This window comes from Sus scrofa, chromosome 14 (assembly GCF_054392235.1).
Source record: "Sus scrofa isolate SSC_HxYL_T2T_F1_AM1 chromosome 14, Sscrofa_HxYL_maternal_Yorkshire_Landrace_v2.0, whole genome shotgun sequence".
Lineage (NCBI taxonomy): Eukaryota > Metazoa > Chordata > Mammalia > Artiodactyla > Suidae > Sus > Sus scrofa.
This window is the reverse complement of record NC_139396.1, coordinates 65523762-65533000: the sequence shown is the minus strand read 5'-3', so window position 1 is coordinate 65533000 and position 9239 is coordinate 65523762. Positions and strand designations below refer to the sequence as shown.

Below are 9239 nucleotides of genomic sequence, written 5' to 3'. Positions count from 1 at the left end.
AATAGGATGAGATGTCACACAGTGACTCAATTACTAGTCCATGGACTCAGAGCTCATCAAGAGGAAAATTATCCCGAATGGGCCTGGCCTAATCAGGTGATCCTTAAACGAACTCAGAGAGATTGGAAGTGTGAGAGAGTGACTCCTGCTGGCAAACCTCCCTACCGTGAGCCATATCTCTCATCCAGACATGGAGGGGAACACATGAACGCATCTGAGAGTGGTCTCTAGGAGCCCAGAGTCATCCTCAGCAAGCAGCAAAAAAATCAGGACTTCAGTCCTGCAACTGCAAGGAACTGAATTCTGCTGACATCCTGAATGAACTTGAAAGAGAACCCTGAGCCTCAGATGACATCACAGCCCCAGTGACACCTTGATTTCAACTTTGAGAGACCCTGAACAAAAGTCTCACTACACCATGCCTGGACTAGTGACTTACAGAACAGTGAGCTAAGAGATGTTGCTGCTTAAAGCCACAGTGTTTGGGCTCTTTGTTATGCAGCAGTAGAAAAGAATACTCTGCCCTCACTTCTGTGAATGGTACCTCCATGAAACTAGGCTAATATGAGTGTGCCATCTCTTTGCTGAGGGGCTCCGAAGGATGCATTATTTAACTCCTCTGTGCCTTGGTTTCCTCACCTGTAGTGGGAGATGATAGTAATATAGCTATTGCCAGGATGCAATGAGATGGTCAGGTCAACCAAGGTGGCTGTCCTCTGGCTCTGTGCAGCCCCTGCTCCACCAGCCCCATTCCACATATGCCCCCTTCATGTGAATGGCCTGCCTCATGCCCAGCTGGTGACTATTCTAATCCTCAGGCCAGAATGGCTCCACCTGCTAGATTATTAAAGGGAAACATCTGCCCTGGTGCAGGTCATTAACCTGAGGGGCTGGGCGGGGCTGCTGGTTCCCCTGGTAACTGAGGAGCCAGCGTGACGTCAGTTCCCCTATAAAAGGCAGCCTCCTTCTCCCCGCCCAGGAGTAAAGATGGCGGCTGTGTCCTGCTCTTTGTGGGCTGCGCATGGTGGGGTGTCACCCCGAGAGCCTTTGTTTTGCTTGTGTAAGATCCCCTGTCCAGTAACCATTGATGTCTCTTGCCTCTGGGCTCAAAGGCTGGGCAACCACAGGACTCAGAGAACTGCAGGGTGCAGCCCAACCCCGAGCCCAGCAGCCAGGAGGCCAAGCAAACTCCCGTGAGTGCCGAGAAGTTGGGACGTGATGGGACAGAAAGCCGCGGGGTGATCCCCAGATGGCCGTCCGCTGGCCTGCGGGGCCCTGCTGCAGGCGACCACCCTGAAGTGTCTGTCTCTTCTATTAAGAAGAGGACCGAGGAGGCTCTTTCCAGTTTAAAAGCAGCCCTGAGACTGCAGTTCATGTGACTGCTCGGGGCTGCTGGTGAATAGGGACGAATTGCGAGGACCCATCTCTCCGATGCTCGGTGTTACCTCCCCGACTTCCACCCCTGAAGCACTACCGACACCGGCTTTAGGGGTATGGACTCAGGGACAGGTTTGTGACTCGGACGTGGCCAGTTACCCAGAGGGGTTTGGTGGGGACCTGGGGCAGTGGCAGAATGACCGGAGTGTCCTTGGGCTTCTGGTGGCGGCTGTGAGAAGGGGCAGCGCAGTGACCTTGCGGGACTGGAGCAGATGTGCACCATCTACGATGTCACAACATGTGGGGATGTTACAAAAGGCCAGGAGGAGGCTTTGAGCCTCACAACCACTATGCGGGGTCTGACAGCCCTGTGTGACGGACAGGACCACGCGGATGTGGGTAGCGACCAAGGACCGAGCAGTCTGGGAGGGCCAGTGGAAGCCGTACGCTGGCTTTTCCACCTGCCTTGCACCGCTGCTGCAGGGCTATGAGGGGGCAACATAAGCAACTGAGACGGAACCGCCCTCAGCACATGGACAGGAGCTCACGCAGGCCCTACGAGCTGTGACCGGACCCCCGGGATTGGTCGTCAGCGCCTGCACCGAGTCAACCAGGGGCAACTAGTCAGCACCCTCCGAATCCAGCAGTGGACACCGGTCAGGACGACAACTCGCTGTTGCCCTGGAGAGGGACCTATGCCCAGAGAACACATGGCAACACAGCCCAGAGGCCGGCAGGTAGGTCCCAGGTGGCTTGGGTTTGCCGCCTCGCGGGGAAGAGGGTAGGAGGGGCGCCCGGATTCCACTGTCTGCTCCCGGCCCTACCTGGGGCTGCTGAGGTCTGACCCAGGCCCCTCCTGGAGAAAGGCCCCTTGTATGATCCCCGTGGCTGGTGGTTGAACCATCTCTTGGGTACTCTGCCTGGCTGTGGGGACCGCAGTGGCTGGGCAGATGGTCCTGCCAGGACATGGCCGAGGAGCAGTGTCATCTGTGCTGTTACTATTTGTATTTCGAGTCATGGTCACGACCTTCCCTGCGTTGTGCCTGGTGAACACCTTACACGTCAACCCTCGTCTCGGGGGAGGGAATCTGTGCGTGGACAGGCGGCCGCAGCGCCCTCGCTGTGAAAAGGGTCTGATTGCTGGGTCTAAGGCGGAGGCCGGCTTCCTCCTCCGTGACCATCTGACTGGATAAGCGCCTGGCTCACTCTGGATCCTCCGGAGCGGCTGGTGTCTGGGTTGCACCTGTGCTGTTTGGGTGCAGGGCGCCTCTCCCTGACTCCAGGGGTATCGAGGGAGAGGGACAGACCCAGACAGTCAGGGTTGTGCAGGGGATGTGGGGCTGGAGGGTGCGGTCAGGCCACTCAAGGTGGTTGTCCTCTCGCTCCATCCAGCCCCTGCTCCACCAGGCCCTATTCCAACTACATCCCCCACATGAACAGGCCTGCCTTGTGCCCAGCGAGTAATTGTTCTAATCCTTAGGCCAGAACGGTTCCACCTGCTAGTTTATTAAAGGGAAAGATCTGAGGAGCTGGGAGGGGCTGCTGGTTTCCCTGGTAATTGATGAGCCCACCTGATATCGATTCTCCCATAAAAGGCAGCCCCTTCTCCCCAGGTAGCCAAGCCTGCTGCCATGTACGCTCCCCATCCAACAAGCCGATGACACCTCCATCGCCAGCTCTGGGCTCGCTCTTCCGTCTTGAAGCTGGGCAGCAAGACTTGCAGGCCTGTGGGCTGCTGCCCACAGTGCATTTCAAACACATGCTGGGCATTCCCTATACTGAGGGAGAGATGGATGGACTGTGTGGACTTGATCCGACCAGGCCCCCTTTCCACAACCCCCAGCAGAATCCACGGGGTCTCTGGTGTCCTGCCCCATCATCACACCCCTCAAAAGTCCACATTCCAAATGTGGGTGGTCCAGCCTCTTCCTAACTTCCAGACGCCCAAGTGCCTGTGGGATAAACATGCCACCCTTCATGGTCTAATTATTTTGACTGAAGATTAGTGGGATCTTGGTGCTCCTGGGGTGTAAAGAGCCATTGTGAATGGTTTATGCATGCTGAATTTAACCCAGTTTCCAACACAAGAGCTCCCTCCGCAGAGACGCCGGTTTCAATAGCCTCAGCACTGCTCTCTTCAATCCCCAGGTGGCTGAAACCAGAGCAAGGGGAGCAATGGGGAACCTCTTGTCTTATCCAGCTCTCTGGGGGTGGGGTAGGGGGCTCACACCTGAGAACCAGTTAAGAGTCAAATACCGGAGCAGTGGGAGCACAGCTTGGAGGAGGAGGAGGTGGGCAGCCAGCACCTAACACCACCAATGAAAACCAAAAGCAGTTCTCTAGGCTTCCAGCTATGACCACCTGTGGGATGAAACCCAGATCCGAATCTGGGAGGATAGAGGGGAAATCTCTGCCTCAAAAGTGTAAATGTCTCCTCCTATCCAGGATCTGTGTTGCCCATGGTGGGAAGAGGGTAGGGGGTCATGTCTCCTGTTCAGAGATGATTCTAAGAGACTTTCATTTACTCAGGCTCTGTTTGGGGGGATTTTGTTACCAGCTGGAGCTAGAACTGAACTCAGGTTTGGCTTCTCATCACTCAAGTCAATATTGGAGAGACAGAGGTTGGTGGGTAAAGATGCTTGATTTAGGCACCCGGCAACCTGGGGAGATGGTGGACTAGGGTCCCCAAAACTACCTCCTCATTTGCTGATCAGGAGGTGAGAGCTTTTAAATGTAACCTTCAAGGGTGTGTGGGCGGGGGCTTTGTACAGAATAGCATGGTCAGCTCCTTGAATCATCTTGAAACTGGTCATGCAGTCACCTGGTCAGAGCCATCTTGATTGTTTTAAGCCCCGTTAATCTTAAATTTTATTGAAGTGTAGTTAATTTGCAAGGCTGTGATAATTTCTGGTGTACAACAAAGCGGCCCAGTCACAGATATACACATATCCTTCCCACCCACCCCCACTGGTAACTATAAGTTTTTCAAAGTCTGTGAGTCTATTTCTGTTCTGGTAATAAGTTCATTTGCATCTCTTTTTTTTTAGATTCCACATAGGTGATATCGTATATTTGTCTTTCACTGTCTAACTTCAGTGTGATAGCTTCTATGTCCATGTTGCTGCAAATGGCATTATTTCATTCTTTTTATGCCTGAGTAATATTCCATTGTGTATATGTGCCATGTGTGCCATGTCTTCTTTATCCATTCCTCTGTTGATGGACATTTAGGTTGTTTCCATGTCTTAACTATTGTAAATAATGCTGCAGTGAACATTGGAGTGCATGTATCTTTTCAAATCATGGTTTTCTCTGAATATATGCCCAGGGGTGGGATTGCTGAATCATATGGTAGTTCTATTTTTAGTTTTTTGAGGACCCTCCATACTGCTTTCCATAGTGATTGCACCAATATACATTCCCACCAACAGTTGCTTGGTCTCCACTTCCTTGAGGCTAGTTCTTAGAATTACGCAAGATGGAGCAGCTTATGTCATGGCTACAGTCTGGTTATCATGCAGTTAGCTTTTTCCAGCTGATGGTGGTTATAATATCTGCAAGACAACTCCCGAGTGGGCATCAGACACTGTTATCTATGTCCTTCAGGGAGGAACTAAAGATTGTGTGACTCTAGTGTCCTAATGATTAGCTGTTTGAACCTGCTCTTTTGTGACTTTGGGGAGGCCTGGGACACTGTAATTTTTCTACCAACAAGGAACAGGCGAAGGAAGTTTTTACCTGGGAGGGCCCTGCAGATATTAATCTTTGCCCTTAGAGAACAGTCCAATTGATTGACTGTTAACACTTGATTGAAAGTGTAGGAAAAGCATGAGAGAATCACTGGAGTTCAGATGTACATAGAGGATTATTAAGGGAAAATGTTGGTAGACTCTGAGTAGTGGACCTTGTACAAACAGGTGTTATGCAATAAATATATGAATGGATATATGTACAGTAACTTTGGTAAACTGGGTGCAGTAAAGTTAACAGGTGGCTTTATTGCAGGACTTCTCAGTGCCTTTAATGTAAGCACGTGCCCTGAGACTCTCCAAACCTGGCTGATGGTCAGAGTCCTCTGGGAAGCATCTCAGAAGGACAAATGTACTAGACCTATGGAATCCCCCAGAAGTGAGGCAAAGGAAATGCCGTTCCAAGGCCTCCAAGTTGTGTTTCTATTTAGGTGTGTGTGCATTTTATGGTTGGCCAAAATGATTTGGAGATTAGAATTTGGGACTCTTAGGGACTGAATATTCATCTTTCCCAAAATTCAAATGTTGAAATCTATACTACTGGGATGGTATTGGGATGTGAGAGCTTTGGGAGGTTATTATGTCATGAGGGTGGTCATCAGGGTTAATGCCTTTATAGGAAAAAGCTAGCTCACTTGTAAAGATAGGAGTCTGCAACCCAGAACGTGCCAGCATCCCCACCACACCCTGATATGAATTTCCAGCCTCTAGAACTATGAGAAATTTCCACTTAATACACCACCCAGCCCATGGTACTTTGTTATAGCAGCCTAAGCTGCCTATGACAGGAACTGCAGGAATTCCCCATCTTCTTAAACACTTGACTACATCTGTTGGTTTCTGCTGAAGCCCTCTTCAGTATATGTGGTTCTAGCTGTGCTTATTTCCCTGTTGCCATCCATTCCCCATTAGGAAATCTGCTGTGAGAATCCCAGTACCATCCCAATGTGCACAGTAAAGGGAGTCTGGTCCTAGCCCAGTGTCAGACAAATCTCTGAGAGCCTCGGAACCGGTCCTGCACCTTGGTCCTCTGAGATTTCCCCTTGGCCGAGTCTCTTTGGGAAGACCTGGTTTTGCACTTTTCCTAAAACACAAATGCAGTTCCTGGAGTGATCTCAGTGGCCACCAATGAGATGTCTCGAGGCTTGAGGTGGAGCTATCTGAGCAACTCCTCTGAGGGGGTCCTGAAGCAATCAGAGCAGTGAGTGGGTATTAGGAGATAGTGTTTAAAGTTAGGAAGTCTTGGTCATGTCTGAAATCTTGGCCCTGTTGCTCTTCTCTAGGATTTCAAAGGGCTGACCTTGACTCTTTTGGCCAGTTTCCCCTGGGGGTTCCCATTGGCTAACTACTTTTCCCTGGTAATGACTGCAAAACAGCAAATCTTTTTTAAAAGGCAGCATAGGATACTGGACAGTCACAGAATTGGTCAAAATAAATCCTCAGTTCTTCTTTGGACAAGGTGTTCATTTCCAACCCTCAAGCTCCTCACCTGCAAACAAAATAGAATAAGATCTGCCTCCGAAGATGGGAGAGATTAAATAGATACTATTGCAAAGCACCAGCAGACAGTAGATCCTCAATAAATGTGAGTTATTCCTTCCTCCTTCCTTCCCCCAAAGGGCTTTTCATTAGAGTCAGGAGAAAGGATAATTTTGCCACGAGCTGTGTGTGGGCATTTCTTGAACCCTGGAGAGGGGGTACTTTTGTTGGAAAGGAAGAGACATTCCAATTAATCAGGGGATGTAGGGAGAAAGAATAATTATTATAAAAATACAGCTATGACTCATAGAACCTGAGCTGGAATGCAGCGAGTTCTTGGGAAAGGGCTGGTAGTAGGGATTAGGATGTGCTAAGAAATCTAAGACATCTCTCTGACTTCATCCTTTCTTCTCTCTCGGTATTGCTTTCATTTGTAACTACTTCCCAGCCCATAGGTCAGATAATCCTGTCAACACTCCCCTGAATACCCACAATGAGCCAAGGGACCACTTCCCTTAAACCCTACTTCCAAACGTCGCAAGACTTCATTGGTCCAGATGGTATTGGCCCTTAACACTCAGCAAATCAGCAGCACCAAGGGGAAAGAGCCGGGAGGTTTTCATTGGCCCAGTTAGGGTCAAGCACTCCTCCTGAGCCAATCAACAGCACCTAGGAGTAGAGCTGTGAGGTACTCATTGGCCCAGCTTAGGTCCAGCCTTACCCCTGAACCAATCATCTGCCCCCCTAGATGGAACCATGAGTGAGGCATTCATTGGCCCTGTTTGGGTTGGGCCCTACCCCTGAGCCAATCAGCAGCACCCTGGTGTGATGGCGCTCACTGATACAGATGGGGTTGGGCCCTACCTCTGAGTCAGTCAGTAGCATCAAGTGGTGGAGCTGGAAGGCATTCATTGGCCCAACTTGGGGCAGGCCCTTCTCCTGAGCCAATCGACTGCATCCCGGGGTGGGGCCATGTTGCACAAACATGGTAATTCTTGCTGTACCGATGAAGATGGAAAGAGTAGGAGACCATCTCCAGAGAAAAGATATGTCAAAGGATGAGTGACTTGCAGAGATGAACAAGACAAGATACCTGGCCTCAAAGAGCCCAGTTTCAAGAGAGAGAGAGAACCAGGGACAAACTCCATTCCTACTTAGAAAAGGCCATCACAGTGATAGGATTCAGAGAACCAGGTAACCAGGGAGCGTGGGAGAAGTTCCCAGAAGCTGCACCGACCCCGCCCCAAAACCATCCTGGGACATGATGAGCTAATTAATCACAATTATTATTTATGGCAGTGCCAATCCACCTGCTCATGTCACAAGACATTAGTCATTGCCAGGAGTGATGAATCCCAGGATGTAGAACATGCTAAAAATATTAATCTACAAGTGAAAATGATTTTAATTGGATTTTGCCCTTGGGGTCATGTCAGGGTCCCGCTTTCAATCAGACTTGTCCAGTCAGCAAAGCGGACCCAGGCCTTTCAAATTGAAACTGTGATTGGCTGGCAGAGGTTAATAGAAATGTTGGGAAATAAATAGGTTATTGATTGATCATAACAATCAGCTGGCTCCCGGCTTACCTTGCTGACCTCGCCCACCCAATTTTACGGCAAACTCGGTTAGCATCTAATTATAGATCACTTTTACAATACTGTGTATTAATGAGTAGATTATACAGTGGGGGGTAGAGGAGTTCTTACTGGAGAAGTTTCCCCGGGGCAGAAAAATGTGATGAGATCTCCTGCTTACTTAGGAACTATGAGTGAGAGAAGGGAGGCCCTTAAGAGGAATCGTTACTCTCCCCACACCCTGCTAAAACCTCATTCCTTCACTCAAGGCACATTTAGTGGGCATGAGCTTTGTGCAGGGAGCTTGGGGACGTGGCACCATATCTGGGACAGACCCTCTACTCAGGACCTCATTCTGTGATGCGTTCCTTCTAAAACATCTGGGAGCATGAGAATTGTTTGGCAGGCAGCTTGTTAGAAAGGCAGATTCTTGAGCCCACTCCCGAGGTGCTGATTCAGAGAGGCCTGCATGTTTAAGGAGCCCACCCAGCTTCAGAAATTCCAAGGCAGTGGGGGAAACCTCATTCTGAGACAAGATGGCCAGTGGCTTGATCAGATACAAAGATCCACATGAGGAGGAGTTCCCACTGTAACGCAGCAGAGACAAATCCAACTAGTATCCATGAGGATGCGGGTTCGATCCCTGGCCTCGCTCAGTGGGTCGGGGATCCAGCGTTGCCATGAGCTGTGGTGTAGGGTGCAGGTGCAGCCCGGATCCCAAGTTGCTGGGGCTGTGGTGTAGGCTGGCAGCAGTAGCTCCAATTGGACCCCTAGCCTGGGAACTTTCATGTGTTGTAGGTGCCATTCTAAAAAATAAAAAAATTTTAAATCCACATGAGGAAATGAAAGTCAGAGTTCTGGATGCCTGGCTGGAAGCTGGTCAAGAGTCCAGCGGGACATGAGGAAAGGAAGGTCAGCTGAACACAGGAGTATTCACGGAGGTGACCCTGGCCTTGAGCCTGAAGAGCAGAATCACTTTTAATGGACACCAGTGGTGTGGTGGGCAGTCCCCACCAGGGATACAATCAGAATCTGTCTCGGCCCTTCAAGGGGGTAGAAC

At 50.2% G+C, this 9239-nt stretch overlaps 1 long non-coding RNA gene across 1 annotated transcript in view; it reads left to right on the top strand.

Annotated features, from left to right (window-relative positions):
• Window positions 1–977: 977 nt before the first annotated feature.
• LOC146396624 (uncharacterized) overlaps window positions 978–9239 on the top strand; it is a 49579-nt gene continuing 41317 nt past the window's right edge. The window contains exon 1 of the long non-coding RNA XR_014826871.1: window positions 978–2114. This is a non-coding gene — a long non-coding RNA (uncharacterized LOC146396624). The remainder of the gene's footprint in view (window positions 2115–9239) is intronic.